Source organism: Periplaneta americana, chromosome 15, assembly GCF_040183065.1.
Source record: "Periplaneta americana isolate PAMFEO1 chromosome 15, P.americana_PAMFEO1_priV1, whole genome shotgun sequence".
Lineage (NCBI taxonomy): Eukaryota > Metazoa > Arthropoda > Insecta > Blattodea > Blattidae > Periplaneta > Periplaneta americana.
Genome location: NC_091131.1, coordinates 95,219,031 through 95,237,770, shown reverse-complemented (window position 1 = coordinate 95,237,770; position 18,740 = coordinate 95,219,031). Strand labels below are relative to the sequence as shown.

Below are 18,740 nucleotides of genomic sequence, written 5' to 3'. Positions count from 1 at the left end.
AGGAAGGTGATGCCTAACTCACGTCTGATGTAGAAATATATCTGGAAAATACAATTGAGAAAGCGGTAAGGGAACAGCCAATAATTTCAGATTTCTTTAAAACTTTGAAATGCAGCACTAATGTTAAATATTTGAGTCAATTATTCATCTAGGATTTTTTTCAATATAACCTACATAATGCAGAATACTGTATAGTATTCAGTAACTTTTAGTGTCTAGGCTATAAGTTAAGTAGCCTACTACTATACAACAATTCTGTATTTTCATGATTACTAAGAAATTGAAAATACGGTAATTTCATTTTATGCTATTATCGACGTTTTTTAATTGCCGGGAGGCTTCCGCTATTGAGATATTTCATTGTAGGCCTATTGGTTTTGTAGCTCGCAAGATTACGTTTGAAGGTTTTAATTTTAGGGAGTTCCTTTTTTAAGTTAAAGTTTAATAATTTGTATTTATGTTTAGTATAATAGTACTATTGATTTTTGCACTATGGATTTCATACATCTGTGGGGTTTAAAAGTTTTCTTTTTTTACTTTCACGTTATACGAAGTAGTTGATATTTTCTTACTTAAGAAATTATAAAGGTTGCATTTTTTTCGCAACTCGAAAAACGAAATTTCATCTTCTTATTTGGGTGCTTATTAAATTATTTTGTTTATGTATAAACTATATTTTTAACAACAGTTCAGGAAAAATGCTAGGCCTATAAATAGTAATAACTTAACTTAGATCCTATTTGCAAGTGCTGAAGAAACCGAATTGTTACGAAATAAGCATGCATGAACGAATAAATGAATGAATGAATGAATGAATGAATGAATGAATGAATGAATGAATGAATGAATGAATGAATGAATGAATGAATGAATGAAGTGCATTTATTGATACACAATTATACAAACTCATGTACACAAGATCCTTCGCACGAGCCCGTACGGCCATTCGTACTATAACTATGCAAAGTTTGAATCTTCAAAGAAAACAAAAATAATACTACTAATAATAAAATAGTAAAACAACAATAATTGTTATTATTACTACCGTTATCATTAATTATCACAATTACAACTAATCTAACTTCATACCAAATTTCACAAAAATAATAAAAATAAAATAAATGAAGAGTCCACTGCATGAATGATGGATGTCATTTTCTTGTCTAAAATGAACCGAGACTGTCAATGCATAGCTTAAGACATATAGAATGTATAGCCTATAGAGAGTTATATGACATTAACACTGATAGTCATTGTCCAGTAATGATCGGAAAATCACAGTTAAGCTTTGAGCCAAAATGTATTCCAAATGTCATCCATCATTCTTGCAGTGGACTCTTCAATTTTTTTTTTAATCCAATGCCACCAGCTTGTCTTTTCGACATTTCTGGTCTTCTCTCCTGGCCGTGGCTTAGTTGTAACCCACTTCTGAGGTTGGGGCGCCTGGAAGGCGGAGTTACATTACCCCGATGATGTGATAGGATGATTATGATCATGTGGTGCCAGGAGAGGTTTTAAATCTAAACTTAACCTAAATTCCAGACGATGGACGAACACAGGAATAATCCCCTTTAAGGAAAAATTCCTGTGCTCTAACCGGGAATCGAACCCGGGACCTTATGAACTATAGCCAGAAGCTCTGATCACTAGACCATGAGGCTGGTCAACTCCTCAAATGTAAGCTACGAAAGAAACAAAAACACACAGTGAAACATATAACTTATATAAACAATTCAATTCAATTCCTTATTGAAACTGGAATAAATAATCCAAGTAATAAATATAAAGGTAATACATAAAAAACATATACACATGCAATAAAAAAAAACAAATAGAAAAACAATAAATGCAAAAAGAACATTATTCCCAAATTACCTCATTCGCTCAGTGTTAATACTACTCATTACAACACTAATATACGAAATAAGTAAAACGTAGGCCTATAATAAGAAAGTATGTATCAGCTTTTGACACTTTCATTTTTCGACGTGACACTAGTGGACACATAGTGGGATTCGTGATGCTGAATAAATACGTATCACGCCAGTCTTCCATCCAAGTTAACATAAGGCGAGTCCCATTTCATAAGCGGTATTCGAACTTGGAACCGCGGTTCTCACGCAGCATAAAACTCTTCCTAAACCGTTGTGTACAGTAAGCACTAAAATTGATTTATGAAACCATACAAAGACTGACATGAACGTCAGTTGCAGAGGTTAACTGAACGTGATTCTAGACGGCAAAACTTGTTGCAATCGTACGTAATTATACAATAGGCTGAATGATGACTTGATGACGTAGGAAGTGCAAATGTCTGATTTTATTTTCTGTTTCATTGTGTAATCAAGAACTGGCCGAACGTAATATTACAATGAGATTCTGGCATTCTATAGTGACATGAAAACGTACGAAATTGTGTTGGTAAAAACTCATCACTTTTCTACCAGTCATTGAACGTAATTGGTTCAGATGTGACACCAACTGCTCCAACGAACAGTCTGAGTTGCCTTCAGGTATGATACCGTGACTTCCAATTCCGTTTCGCCATGGTACGTAAGAGTTACTTTGTTTTAGATTATAATTTTCTAACCCCTAATTATATATGTCACATGTAGCTTTTTATTGTAATGTACAATTTGTAGTTTTATCTTGCGTCATTCTTATGCTATTTGCTCTCTTATACAAGTGTACAAGTATTGTGATATAAAACCTTTCCATTAGGTCTGTAGGCTTATTTCCACTCAAATACATAGCCAATTTCCAGCATCCCTGAAACTGAAGATGAGGTGATTTTGATAAACTGTTTGTGGTGTAAGGGGTTAGGTACTGCTTACAGCAGTAAAATTTTGGAAATATTCAACATTTTTTTCCTCCATTACTGTATCTTGTACAATAATGAAAATTAGTAGGCCTATGTGTAAAACAGTGTCCTTTTGCTATATGAAAAAAAAATATATATATTTTTGCGATTAAAAATATTTATATAGGCCTACATTTTTTCTTTCAAAATTGAAAATGCAGTTCACTGTGCAGTGATTAAGCGTTTTCCTCATAACTCAAAAACTATCCAGCATCTGTGATGAAATTTATTGTGTGTATTTATGCATGTCATATCTACAAATATGATGCTAAATCACTTCTCTACATTTGATAGATCGTTTGATAAAAAATAAATTCATTTTAAAAATTGGTCAAATATCAGCATTTTCTTCTAACAAAAAATAAAATAAAAAAATATTATGTATTAAGGAATGTAGTTGAAAGAGCATGATATTGTAAACACGAGTTTCAGCAATAAAATAAAAGGGAGAGAGAACATGAAAAAGTTAACAGGTTTATGAGTTATGAGGGAAACGCTTTATCACTGCGCAGTGAACTGCCACCATTTTGAATTGTGAAAATAAGAAAAAAAATGTATATTTTCTTAAATCGTAAAAATATTTTTTTCCATATAGCAGAAGGACAGTGTTTTACACATACCAATTGTTATTATTACACAAGACACAGTACTGGAGGAAATAAATGTTGAATATTTTCAAAAATTTTACTGCTGTAAGCTATACCTAACCCCTTAAGCTTCTTTTAGCAATTTATATTTGCGTATGTCTATTTATAATCAGGTTATAACTAGTTTCATCTTTTTTCCATAAATCTTAAACATTCGTACCATAACCTAATACAAATCAAAATAACAGACTGCAGAAATGCGTCTACGAAAGACGTTTATCAGGCTACTGGAAAGGTATTGCAGAAGTAAAGATTTATAGGCCTTTTGGAGCACAGTCATGTCCGCAGACAGATTTATAAGCGACTCTTCCTTCCACTGTGGAATACTCGGATTCGATCCCCGTTTGAGTTACGAAGGAATTTGTGGTGGGGAAAGAGAGCGCACACTGTGAAGTCCTAAGTCAGACCTCCAGAACCTAAGTTATATGAAAGCGTTTTGACAGAGTGGGTTGGAATAAACTGATGGGGATGCTACAGAAAATTATTGTGGATTGGAAAGAGAGGAGGCTATTCAATAAACGTTATATGAAACAAGTCAAAATCAGGAGGAGAAATGTCAGAAGGAAGCGAAATAAGGAAAGGAGTACGTCAAGGATGCCCTTTATTACCTTTGTTGTTCAACATCTAATTGGAGGATTTAATGAAGAACTGTTTTCAGAACATGGGAGGAGTGTTAGTAAGAGGAATTAGAATAAAGTGCTTAAGATTGGCACAAATTGTTAGCAGAAGAGGAGATGATGATAAGGGATATGCTACTGGAGCTAAACGACAGTTGAGAGCAGTATGGGATGAAGATAAAATGCAAACAAGACGAAGACCATGGTCGCAGGAAGAAAAGTAAAGAAGGTAAACTTGCGAATTCTAAATGAGAGAGTAGAGCAAGTGGATAGCTTCAAATACTTGGGGTGTGGGCCTACTATACTATAAGCAGTAAAATGAGCTGCTGCCAAGAATTCAAAAGGAGCATAGCAATGACCAACGAAGCTTTTAGTTCAAAAAGGAGCATCTTCTGCGGAGCTCTAGGAAAAATAATAGGCCTAAGGAAAAGATTAGTGAAGTGCTTGGTGTGGAATGTAGCATTGTATGAGGTAGAAACATGGACATTACGACGAAGTAAAGAGAAGCGACTAGAAGCACTTGAAATGTGGATATGGAGAAGAATAGAGCGTGTGAATGGACAGACTAAATAAGAAACGAAGTTGTGTTGGACAGAGGGGGTGAAGAAAGAATAATGCTGAAACTGATCACGAAGAGAAAAAGGAATTGGTTGGGTCACTGGCTGAGAAGAAACTTGACTACTGAAGAATGCACTGGGAGAAATGGTGTACGGGAGAAAAGTTCGGGGCAGAAGAAGATATCAGATGATAGACGACATTAAGATAATGTGGATCATGTGCTGAGACTAAGAGAAAGGCACAAAGTAGGAAACACTGAAGAATGCTGGATTTTCAGTGAAAGACTTGATATTGGGCAGAACACTATGAATTAATGAATGAATAAAGAAAGACATGCACGAGGAACTAAATAACCGGTAAGCTTTATTTAAAAGAAATTGACAGCTACATATACGGACAGATTTCCATAGTTAATTCTGAAATACAGATTACAGAGAAAAAATGAAGGTAATTCTCTGAAGAGAATTCTGGATAATTGAGACAGGAGTGGGTTACATGACCTAACTCCATGATAATTTGATTATGATAATGATGATGATAATCCGACGGTTTTGCGCACACATGTGTTATGTACAATTTTTGGATAAAATTTGTTAAGTGCACAATCAATTGTTAGAGAACCCCATTTTTGGATTAATATTTGACAATAGTCAATTTACCATTTCATTCTTATGTTTACTTATTGAGATTAGTTGATAAATTGCTTTTTAATGAGAGATTGAAGATTGAAATTAGATTTACCAAACATTAAGGAATTTGTACCTACAACATGTGTGCGCTAAGACATTATAAGCATAAGTTTTATATAATGTATTTTACAATTTGATTTGGAATTGTGTGAAATGTGTTCTGCAGCGAAAGAAAAAAGCAAAGCTGAAATATGTGCCATTGATAAGTACAGTATTTTATTTAAGCAGTTTACCTAATAAGTATGCAAGTTCTATATTACGTTTGGCCTTAATCTCACAGTTTTTCTACTTAATCTTATATGTAGATATCAGCAAATTGTTTCTGACATTTAGTAACAGTGTTGGAACAAACTGTAACTTGTAATTTAATACCCATTTGAATTCAGTCTGTATAGTAAGCTTACATTTTAACATAGGCTATATTAAGTACAGTTGTTATATGATAAAGTTTAAATCTTGAGGCGACTTAAAGATAGATTATGACACGGTTAAAAATGAGACAACTTCAAAGTGCTGTTTAACATTTGACTTGTCCTTGATGTTGTTCTTGCTCATGACAACTTAATTTTTCTCTTTTCAGGTGGGTTGTACCCTGAGGTTGTTTCCAATTTGAGCAAGGACCAATGATAGAAATTGTACCGAAGGACTAGGGACTTCTTGATAGCTGGTGAGTTTTCGTTGTTTTCTTTTTAAGAAAGTAAAATTGTAGCATAAAAGTTAGTAATACTGCAAGAATGAGATCTATCTATTGTAAAAGCGAAGTCAATTTGGCAACACTGAATATCTGAAATATTTGACGGTCTGTTTAAAAGTGAGTTTCAAGCTAAGAATATAACTCTAGTAACAGGAATTTTCTTAATATTCTCTTCACACATTCCCGTCTTGAATTTTGTTAAAACTGCGTCGGAAATTGCACAAAGCGCGAGTTTCAAAGTAATTGAATCAGATGCTCCATTTATGTGGTAGGACATGATTTAACGTTATTTCGCACTGATACTGAGAAATACATGTACATTGAAGACAGGGCATAATTTAATATTTTAGCTCGAAACGAAGTGTCATTGTGGTCTAGAAGCCATATTATTCAGAAACTTCTTCCCCTCCCCGCCTTTATCGACTTCTTCCACTTACATTTCTTCTCGGTATTCTTTTTCATTCCACTTCATCCTCCCCCTATTCCCCTCTCCCTCTATCAGCTTCATAACGATACCTCTTCTTTATCTTTTCACCACCGTTTTCAGAGACTTCCTATTACGTATAAGTTACATTTCTTTCATCCCTTTCGCCTTATCATGCTACTATTATTATTACTACTTACAGTACATCAGTTATTCATAGATTTCGAAAAGACATATGACTCGGTTAAGAGAGAAGTATTATATGATATTCTTATTGAATTTGGTATTCCCAAGAAACTAGTTCGATTAATTAAAATGTGTCTCCGTGAAACGTACAGCAGAGTCCGTATAGCCCAGTTTCTATCTATGCTTTTCCAAATCACTGCGGGCTAAATCAAGGAGATGCACTATCACCTTTACTTTTTAACTTCGCTCTAGAATATGCCATTAGGAAAGTTCAGGATAACAGACAGGGTTTGAAATTGAATGGGTTACATCAGCTTCTTGTCTATGCGGATGACGTGAATATGATAGGAAAAAATCCACAAACGATAAGGGAAAACACGGAAATTTTACCTCAAGCAAGTAAAGCGATAGGGTTGGAAGTAAATCCCGAAAAGACAAAGTATACGATTATGTCTCGTGACCAGAATATTGTACGAAATGGAAACATAAAAATTGGAGATTTAAGTTATCCTTCGAAGAGGTGGAAAAATTAAGATATCTTGGAGCAACAGTAACAAATATAAAATACACTCGGGAGAAATTAAACGCAGAATAAATATGGGAAATGCGTGTTATTATTCGGTTGAGAAGCTTTTGTCATATAGTCTGCTGTCAAAAAAAATCTGAAAGTTAGAATTTATAAAACAGTTATATTACCGGTTATTCTGCATGGTTGTTAAACTTGGACTCTCACTTTGAGAAAGGAACAGAGATTAAGGGTGTTTGAGAATAAGGTTCTTAGGAAAACATTTGGGGCCAAAAGGGATGAAGTTACAGGAGAATGGAGAAAGTTACACAACGCAGAACTGCACGCATTGTATTCTTCACCTGACATAATTAGGAACATTAAATCCAGACGTTTGAGATGGCCAGGGCATGTAGCACGTATGGGCGAATCAAGAAATGCATATAGAGTGTTAGTTGGGAGACCGGAGGGAAATATACCTTTGGGGAGGCCGAGACGTAGATGGGAGGATAATGTTAAAATGGATTTGAGGAAGGTGGGATATGATGATAGAGAATGGATTAATTTTGCACAGGATAGGGACCGATGGCGGGCTAATGTGAGGGCGTCAATGAACCTTCGGGTTCCTTAAAAGCTATTTGTAAGTAACTACTACTACTACTACTACTACTACTACTACTACTACTACTACTACTACTACTACTACTACTACTACTACTACTGTTGCACTTCTCTCTCATAGTTTTCTTTCTTTCCTTCGTTTTTTTCTATCTTATTAATACATTTTCTCATTATCTTTTGTTTATTATCATGATCATCATCATCGTCCTTCTCATCTTCGTTATCAACATCGTCGTTCATCATTAACATCAACACCATCTTCATTTTCTTTTATAATCAGTTATCACCAACACCATATCAATTGAAGTAGACCTACCCGATCGATTATTTCGTCCTGACAGCTCGACGTCGCGAAAGAGGGGAAGTAATAGAAGTAGTGGGGAGAACTCCGGAGTAGAGATAAGGGCGAGCGGTCAGTAAAGAAATGTAGTACAGCTTAAATGTACCAGAAAAATAGCCACCGGCGTGGCTCAGTCGGTTAAGGCGCTTGCCTGCCGGTCTGAAGTTGCGCTTGGGCTGATTCCCTGGTTGGATTTTTTCCGAGGTTTTTCCTAACCGTGAGGTGAATGCCATGTAATCTATGGCGAATCCTCGGCCTCATCTCTCCAAATACCATCTCACTATCACCAATCTCATCGACGCTAAATAACCTCGTAGTTGATACAGCGTCGTTAAATAACCAACTAAAAAATCTAGAAAGATACCACTCTACCACATCCGATCGCTCTAAAGACAAGCGACTGACTAACTCAAACACCCCTTGGCGTAACTATATGGACTCGCCTGACCCAGACGCACATTGCACTAAATAATCGTACTTGCCGACTGAAATAATTCAGGAGAAGTAATGTAAGCTTATTGTGCCTAACAGAATATTTGTGATGTCATGTCATTTTATATTTTGACAAATAGTTGATGTTGATATCCATAATTCCAAAACTCAGACGGAAATCAGAAGCTTTAACATTTCGCGTGATAATTGGTGTAGATAGACAACTGTTGTACCTAAGTGGGATAAGTGATCGCATCGAGATAAGTTAAGTGTTTGTTACTGGGCTACAGCAGACTGGCTGGCTTCCCTACCGTCAACGGTGTTGTCCGACTACCATGGGGCAAGTCTTAATTAATAGGACCAGAGTATTAAAATTACAATTAGCTTACTGGTAGTCCCCTCGTCGAACAATTGTGGTGCGTGTGTATGTGTATTACATTGTAATTATGTGGAGCTCAGCTGCTGTTGGGCTAATAAGGTTGGAAGGTGTGCGGTTAGAACACAGTTCTAGTCTTAATGGCGCTTCGAATTCCTGTCACTGGTAAAAATAAAAAAAAAGTTACAAATTGATGTATTATACTCCATGCTGCATGACCTTGTATACAGGGTGATTTACGAGGATTTACCGTCACTTACGGAGCTTATTCCCGAAGACATTCTGAGCAAAAAATATCATGTAAACATTTGTCCTAATCTCAATATTTTCAGAGTTACACTAATTTGAAGTTATTTGTAAAATACCTTATTTTAGTTTTAAAAGTAAAAGAATAGGCCTATTGCAAATGGAGAATGAACAATTCAGAAGTATAATTTCTTTAATTGGCTAGTGTTCTGAAGCTTAAAATGTTTTGTCAGTTGCTTTGTACAGACTTGATTTTAAATTTTTAACTAAAAATGACATCATTTTTACGAACTTATCACAAAAATTGTTATAAATCATACGACTTTAGGAACTTGATTCTTTACACTTTAATTATGCATTAGTACAGTCTTGAAGAATTTACAAGAATGGCGTGATTTGTTAAAACTGAAAGTTACAATTTATAAAACAGTTATATTACCGGTTGTTCTGTATGGTTGTGAAACTTGGACTCTCATTTTGAGAGAGGAACAGAGATTAAGGGTGTTTGGGAATAAGGTTCTTGGGAAAATATTTCAGGCTAAGAGGGATGAAGATACAGGAGAATGGAGAAAGTTACACAACGCACAACTGCACGCATTGTATTCTTCACGTGACATAATTAAGAACATTAAATTCAGACGTTTGAGATGGGCAGGACATGTAGCACGTATGGGGGAATCCAGAAATGCATATAGAATGTTAGTTGGGAATCCAGAGGGAAAAAGACTTTTGGGGAGGCCGAGATGTAGATGGGAGGATAATATAAAAATAGATTGGAGGAAGATGGGATATCGATCGTCCAGTTCAAAAGTGCGACAACTCAAAAATTGCCATTTTTTAGTTATTTATACTACTGAAAGCCCCTTTCAGAGCTCTTTCCGATTCAGTATTGAGATAAGTCATATTTACAACCAAAAAGAAAAAAAAACTAAATAAACTGCTTTAGAAATAATAATAACTATGGACTTCACTAATTCATTATTAGTACATTTCGAAATCTATTAATAATGAACTGGAAGATTGTGATAAACTCGACCTGAATACTCACTCATTTCTAATTTGTGGTTATGAACCAGAACTCTGTTCCTTTCTAAGTGATTTATTTGAAACTTTTAACTGAAGATATCTCAAAACTTGTTTTTTTGAGTTGTCGCACTTTTGAACTAGACGATCGATATGGTGATACAGACTGGATTAATCTTGCACATGATAGGGACCGATGGAGGGCTTATGTGAGGGTGGTAATGAACCTCCGGATTCTTTAAAAGCCATAAGTAATAATGGTAATAATAATAATAATAATAATAATAATAATAATAATAATAATAATAATAATAATAATAATAATAATGCCTCGACTGCAGTTTGTACAACATAAAATAAACAAGAAATACAAACCAAGTTTAACTGCCAAATATTTTTCCAGATCGAAGAACTTGGTTCACTATTAAACGATGTTATGTTAAGTACTTCTGCAACATTTCTGGTAATAAAGATTATTATTGCGTTGTAAATTCTGAAGAAGTCCTTTGAGAAGTTTTGAGTTCAGAAGGTATGGGCACCATTAAGAATGCATCTGTTCGAAAGGAGAGAAGTGGAAGGTGATGGGGGAGGGGGGGTCATACGATTAGACAAAGTACTAAGAGCTGGTTCTGGAGCCCCCATCTAGTGACCTTGTTATAAATACTCTGTAGTTAAGAATTACTTTAACGGCAACATAAATTGTAAAATATGGCAATAAGGTAGACTTGGCTTAAAAATTCGGGGTGAGAGAAAGCAACACAGTTTGAATTTAAATTAGATTGCGATGCTCTCCGAGTTAGTGGCATGAAATGTGGTAAATTTTTCCTTCAAGAGTTTTTGAAGTCTGATGTTAATCGTAAAAGATGAATTCAGGAATTCTACAGTTAAGCTTTTAGTCACGCTTTTGTCGCTATGTTGCGTTTCTCCTTTGTTAACGCCCTGTAACTATATGCTGTAGTCTGTTTTCTAAGTAAGCCTTCCCCCTTCTCTCAAGAACAGGTTCATTATCAATGCTTTACTTGATTTCCTTTTTAATGCTTAAATGTAGTTTCGACAATTTTATAAATGGAAGCTAAAAGAATTCGTTGGTTTTAAAACTAAAGAAAGAGAGATAGAGACGAGACAGAGAGAGAGAGAGAACTTTAGACTCTTATATCTACTATATAGGAAAAAATAAACAACAAAAAATATTGAAAACAATGGACATCCATTAATGCGCCATTGTCCACATGAAAACAATGAACATCGGAGCAGGTCTATTTGAATGGTGGAATGGAGAATAAACTGTGCATATGTACGCAACACACATATCTCCAGTTGATATTTATTGCTTTTCTTGGAAAATATTGCCTCTGTTATCTACGTATACGTTCTTATAACAAAAAAACTATTTCCTTAAATTTCCTTTATGTTGAAAAAGACTTCTTTCGTTTACAGTTGTTTAATGTTGTTGTAATTGTCTTTGCCTAAAAAAGAAAGCGTAAGCCTTTGAGCTGTTTGTAGAGTTAACAAAAGCTTCTGAATTTGTCATTTGAACTAATTATCTAACACTGAGGAAGTTAAACATTAAAATTTATTCTCTTCTTCGAACACTGTAAAAACCACAAGAGCCTTAAACATTCTATAACCTTAAAACTTTTTTTTCATGTCAAACGTTAATAGATGAAATAAGTTGGATTTAAGGTCGTTCATTGAATTAATTCTTTACGTCGTTGTTCTATGAAACTTCACAACTTGAAGAATGATATCGTATTCAGCCGATGTAAAAGTCTGCAGTTTTTGTATGAGAAGTCAGTCTTTTATAAAATGGTAGTTTCCTGTCATTCAACTATACTTTATCGGAAAGTCTTAAGTTTTAGTAGATACGAGAAGAGAAAAAATCTAGAAGTTACTACCACGTATTCCGTCTAGCGTGCAGGCTCCAGCCTATGTTTCCTCCAAAGAACCAGGCACTTTCCTGCCATTACAAGAACTCTAATGTACTTGTTGGTAAAGAGAGATAAGAGATGGTGTTTTTAATTGCCCATAAATTTTTACGAGAACATTGTTATTTGAAGTTACTTCGGAGGAAATTTCTTTTTCTTTCATTGGTGTCTTAATTTATCGAAATTTTCACCGCGTGTTTACTCTGACTAAACAATTCGTGGAGATTTTTTATTTATGTTCGGTAGAATTTTATATATAGTCTACCGTGATATACGCAGCGGCGAGGCGAAACTTTCAACTCATTGTTTTGTAGTGTAAACTACTTTAAAGTAGTTCGCTTACATAATTATGTAAAATATGGTGTATTAAAACTTAATTTGGGTGTACAGTTCAAATCTTGTCGAAGTCAATTGGGCTTAAAAAATTTCGGGACAGGATTTCTGCTTTCTCACGTTCTTCCTCCAACGGTTTCCATAATTCGTTAAGAACTGATGCAATAACAGCTGGAAATTATTGCATCCTGCTGTCATCTCCAGGAGATGAACTCCATGGGATACCGATGGCGAATATTCACTGGAAATCCCTGGAATTAGTGCCGACGCCTAAACATTCAAGTACACTACAATAAATCAACAGCAAAACGAACAATTATGTTTAAATCGTGAAAATATAGGAATAATACTCGACACAGAGTTGCTCTTCATTTTATATCTAATGGATGACGACACCTACAATAATATAAAAAAAATTAATGGGTTTGGTGGAACGGAAATTATTCTGACATCATTCGACTTGGATATGGTTACGTCATAACCGATAAACTCAACAAAGTGAACGAGTCCATTCCTATAAACAATAGATCTCGCATATTTACATAACGTACTTTGGAGAGTTTATTATAATTCACGGAGAGCAGGTTTGGGCGAGTAAATTACCTGTACGTATTTTACGTATAATTTAAATGTAAAATACGTAATGTAGAAAACTGTTTTATACATGGATTAATAAACTAATATTTATTGATTTTGACAATCTAAACATCAGTTACTTCATTCCTTTTAAGTCCTGATAAGAAAAATGTCTGTTGCAGTAGAATTTTTTTTTACACTGTAGTTTTTACATAGATTATAACATTTGTTCATACTCACTTTCATTCACTCTAATACTTAGGAAAATAGCAATGTTTTGCTTACTTTCAGTTTGTTTGTTGTAAAAATCCCATAACTTTCTATTTAATTTTTGGGGGACTTTATATATAGGCTATTATAAAAAACAACTGATAATGAATAAACCTAACATTTAGTGATCAGTATCACTTGTTAAATACATTTTGACAATAAAAATAAAAGTAATTAAACTAAATAGTTTTTATTGATTTCTCTCAAGTTTTGTTTTTGTCGCTTGTGGGGTTTTAAAAATAAACTATTCTAGCGATAAAGGCCTTTTTATAGTATAACAGTTTGAGATAAATATTATGATTTGAACATGACTCATTAAATGTAATAATTTTCGAAATTTTATGTGGTAAATGACTAATCATCAAAGAGTTGGGAAGCATGGCTGAATAGGCCCATGTCAGAACATTAGTAAACTTATTTTTTCAATCTTCGCTTCCACTGGCATTACTTTGTTGGTCGTAGGCCATGTGTACAGTGTTGTGTAGAAGCCTTAGAGTTCATCCGGTATGAATTGCAAAATCTTCTTAAGGTCTCCATTTTTTTTAACATTGATTGGTAGCCTCGAGTTATAAGCTGGATTTGTGGGCAGTTCAAACGGTAAATTTTCATCAGAAACTGAACAAAGAAAGACTAAAACTAAAAGTTCTTGGAGGTTTTTTTCTACGTATTTTACATTTATTACGTTAATTACGCATTATTTACTGTAATGTAAATAACCTTTTTTACGTGTAAAGTCCCAACCCTGACGGAGAGTAGAGGTTTCAATAGTTTTATTATATTTAAAAAATTATGTTATTCAGTTGTGCTTTGACATGGACGCGAAACAGACACGTGTACAATACATGCGTAACTATTAAAAGTTAATACAAGCTTGGAATTACCCTTACGGATGCATAAGTAACAATAATATTTACGAAATATTCTCGTGTGCTTATGTACAGTATCCTCTATCAGTTAGGTCTAATTGTTTGTGAGCGAAAATAGTTTTTTACTTGGCCTCTTAATAACCCATTTTGTTTTAATTTACAGTACTGCTGCTGCTGTTACTACAGAATTGACTGTTATTCATAGCTTACTTCATTTTGTTCATTAGACACATTTAAATCTTAAAGAAAATTGTACTTACAATTTTTGTCATACTCAATTACCCTAATTTCTCTATAGATTAGTCCCTCGCCGTAGCGTCGTGGTCTAAGGCAGTGCCTCCCAACCTTTTTTGACTGAACACACACTTTACTGAACGCCCACGATATCGCGACACGCTTATTCGATTTTAATAATAATAATAATAATAATAATAATAATAATAATAATAATAATAATAATAATAATAATAATAATAATATAACCAGTAATTTTTTTTTCTGGAGAAAAAAGCGGTAGAACTCTGTGTAGAATATTTTATAGCTGACGGGGATGTCCGGTAAAATATTTTTAATTTCGTTTTTAGAAACTCGCCTATTTAAATTAATGTGAAGTCTGGGCTTGGTGGGTTGCACAGAGTTTTTCTGTACGTGGCCTTATGGTTAAAAGAATGAAAAACTGAACTGAGCATTGTTGCAGGTGTTCACTTTTCATTGGTAAAGTCTATCTCAAAATAAAATGTATCATATCAAAGACTTCGTTGCCAAAAAAAAAAAAAAAAAGTTGTAAGGAAACTTTCTGGATGACATAAAATTTATTTTTCAATTCCAAAATTTCGCGACACACTCCATGGAGCTGCGCGACCACCGGTTGGGAACCCCCGGTCTAAGGCATCATTCCTGGACTCGCGTTACTGAATGCACGTTGGTTTGAGTCCTGATGAGGAAAGACTTTTGTCACGAATTTTCGGGCAGTGTATGGGACCGATGCCCATCCAGCATCGTGAACAATTTGAATAGCTACGACAGGTAGCGAACACCCGTTCTGAAGGCCACCTATAACGGCAGAGGGAATCACCGTACTAACCACACAAAACCCCCGTCTTGGTTGGATGATCGTTCACCTCTGGTGAGGCCAGCTGTCGACTGGTCGATCTTGACCCTTTATAGGCTGTCGCGTCGAGGTGTTTGTCTTTGTTACGCAATGATAGGGCGTATGCAGCATTTAAGGCGCAACTTCATAGTCGAGTGGTTTAAATTCTCGTTTAGGTTTGTCATTATGATTTCTTACGTTGTCTTAATTTTTTTACTGTGCTATAAGTCATTTTAGCGAGTAAAGTGGTATTAGTTTATATTTGGAAAGAGAGCTCAATGGAAAATGGGATTATAAGGCAATCAGTGATAAAAGTGGATACGCCTTTAAAAGAAAAAATTAAGTGCAACAAATTTATTTTAATGAGTGCTGTGGCAATGCTAGTTCACAAGAATCCCGTCACGTATTAGTTTATTGTTGGGTCTAGCAAAATTCCAGATACTGGCTCTGACAAAGGTCCACCCTACGGCTGCAAAACCAAAGAAAAGAAATTTATGTGTATGCAAACCAGGAAGCAAGCTGTGCAGCGATGACGTATGTGTTTTTGTTACTAGCTTCTTTTGACACACGTGATGGTTTTCTTGAACAATGCAAATTTAGGTCGTCTTCGAATTATAGCTTATTAAAACTTACTGTATACGGCATAATACCGTTAGATTTCTTCAGGCATTTTGCTTGCTTACTGTAATTCAAACTTGAGAGATTCTCTTGTTATTTAAAGTCATCTTTATGATTCCTCTCTCTTCCTTCAGTGTGAATTGTAAATTCACAATGAATGCACTCTTGTTCCTTCTACTACGGTAATAAGGAAAGAATTGCACGTTTTCTTTTTCACTTTGTTTTACATGCTTTTAGGCAGTACTCGGTGAACAACTGTGCCACAATAAGTAAATTCCAATGTAAAATATAAACATGATGCCGGTTCTTGAGAGCTGGCGAAGATCATCTCTCTTTCCTTCTTACAACGCATGCATAAATATTCAACTTTTTCAGGTATGGGCAGGCTATCCTGAATTCAAAATCAGCTACACATAACTTGTCCGGTAGTTGACGCTATGTTACTAAAACTGGAGAATTTATAGACTTCTGGTCACTTGTTGTTCGTAGGTAAAGTTTTTCACAATTGAAAGAAACAAGAATACGAACAGGATTACTTTCATAGATTATCGATTTGGAAAAAGCTTATTACAAATAAGAAATACACAGTAAAATAAATTCTTAAAATTTTAATTACTTATGGACCATGAATGAAGGTAGGCTGCACATTAACTTATCTATTAGTTGAAACTGTGTTACTAAAGTAAGGAATTTACAGAGTTGTTACGTTTTACTATCCTAAATTGATAATTGTACATTTTCAAAAATTTAAACGGAAGAAAAAGTACGGAAAAAATGTATTTTTTGTATTATTTGTCTAGGCTTATTATAAATAAGAACATACAGTACAGTCATCATCATTTACTATACGAATTAAGCTTGCATCCACCGCTATGAAGCAATAGTTCGCATGTGTGACCGTGAAACGAGCGGGTCCGGGTTCAAATCCTATTTGGAACAAGTTACTTGGTTGAGATTTTTTCCGAGGTTTTCCCCAACTCTTTAAGAGCAAATGCTGGGTAACTTTCAGCGCTGGACCCTGGATTCATTTCGCTAACATTATCATCTTCATTTCACTCAGATCACTCAGACGATAGATGCAGTTAACAAAGCGACGTAAAATAAGCCAATTAAACAAATTAAGTCTACATGTCTCTTCCATCGTTTACTCTATACAACCTAAATGACAGAATTCCTTAACTTGTTTTAAAATTTTATGTTGTATAATTATTTTTGCACTATTATTAAAGTGATTATTACTTACAGATCACAAATTTGGGCAAACCGTCCTGAACTCAAAATCAGGTACTGTAGTCCTCGTCTATATAAAGTGTCCACTAAAATAATAGCTGACGTGATGTTACTCCTTGTTGATATAAGAATTTATAGACTTGTATGTCGTTATTTTGTAGTTCGATAAAAGTTATAAAAAAAAAAAAAAAGTTATTGATCTCAGAAAGGCTTATTACGAACTCAGCTATAACTCTTACTATTAGGAAGACATACTTATAGTACAATCTAGAAAAAGGAATAGGGGATGTTTATAAATTAATTATAACCAAAGTAAATATTTCAATAATGGACAAATACAGAAGTAGTAGGCCTGTCATTCATATTGAAGGTGCAAGATATTATTTGAAGACGACACTAAAATTTAACACTAACATAAAACAGGTACGTACGGAGATTGAAATCTTGAAGACCATCAAAGAAAATTTTGGGATAGCCTAAGCAGCTATGAAAGGAAAAAGGGGAGGGAAACTTAACGCAATTAAGAAACAGGTAAAACACTCTGAAATGAGAGAAATTAATTTTGACAGACTAGCTTGGATGTTTGAAAACTGAAGAGGTCCTAACATCAGAGATTATTTTCCATCAGGCTGTGACACAAGCAGTTGCAAGGACACAGGTAGAAGACTGTTGTGACAAAAACAAGACAGTACACACAGTGTCCTGCTTAGAGGGATCGAAAAATAAATGCTCACCACTTAAAACTAGACGAAGATATCGTTGAGATTTACATCTGACTAGATAGATAAACTGTCCAAGTTTGCGCAACAAACTCTGAAAACAGTTACATGCATAACTTTCGTTTGTTTGTTGCTAAACCAAGCCTGGCGCCATTTTGTATGAAAACACGCCATGGTCAACATGTGAACACCACAACAGAAAGTTCAGAGTGTGCTGTGGCTAGCAGAGGAAAAATCTGTTACGCGAGTACAACGCCGTGTTCGTCATAAATGGATAGGTGGATCGGAAGACGAGGACCCATTGTCTGGCCAATCAGGTCACCCGATCAGACCCCCTTGGACTTTTTTTCTGAGGCTTTGTGAAGGACGCTGTGTACCAAAGAGGCAGAGCTAACACTTCAGATGAACTGAGACAACGCATCACAAATGTAGCTGCGCTAGTGACTTCACAAATGCCACAGAACAATTCTGCAGTGCTTGGGAAAAGTGACATAAGTCAGTTTTCACAAACCTTTTTTGATAATTATATTGGAAGCTTACACTGGTTTATGTCGATTTGATTTTTTTTCTATATGAATTATTGTAATGGGAGGAATACAAGCGATCAGATGTTCCGTAAGTTGTCAATAAATTATCAAAAGAGGTTTGTGGAAACTGACTTGTGTCACTTTTCCCGAGCTGAACAGAATTGGCGTGAGGTTGAATACCGTCGTTTAGATGTCTGCAAGGCAACTCAAAGGCGCACACATCGAGTTTCATTCAGTGTTCTCCGATACTAGGAGAGTTTTAACATTAAGTTATGTTAATAAACCATTATTTACACTTGAAATTATCACTTATTTCTCGATCCGTCTAAGCGGGACACGTTGTATATCCATCTATGAAAGAAGACATC

General features: G+C 34.9%; 1 protein-coding gene across 7 annotated transcripts in view; it reads left to right on the top strand.

The window, feature by feature from the left end:
- LOC138715210 (zinc finger protein castor homolog 1-like) overlaps positions 1 to 18,740 on the top strand; it is a 752,775-nt gene that overhangs the window by 173,319 nt on the left and 560,716 nt on the right. The window contains exon 2 of one of the 7 annotated variants that reach the window (XM_069847866.1): positions 5,952 to 6,038. The exons of the other annotated variants lie outside the window; for them this stretch is intronic. The gene's annotated coding sequence lies outside the window, so the exon portion shown is untranslated. The remainder of the gene's footprint in view (positions 1 to 5,951; positions 6,039 to 18,740) is intronic. 7 annotated transcript variants of the gene reach the window in all.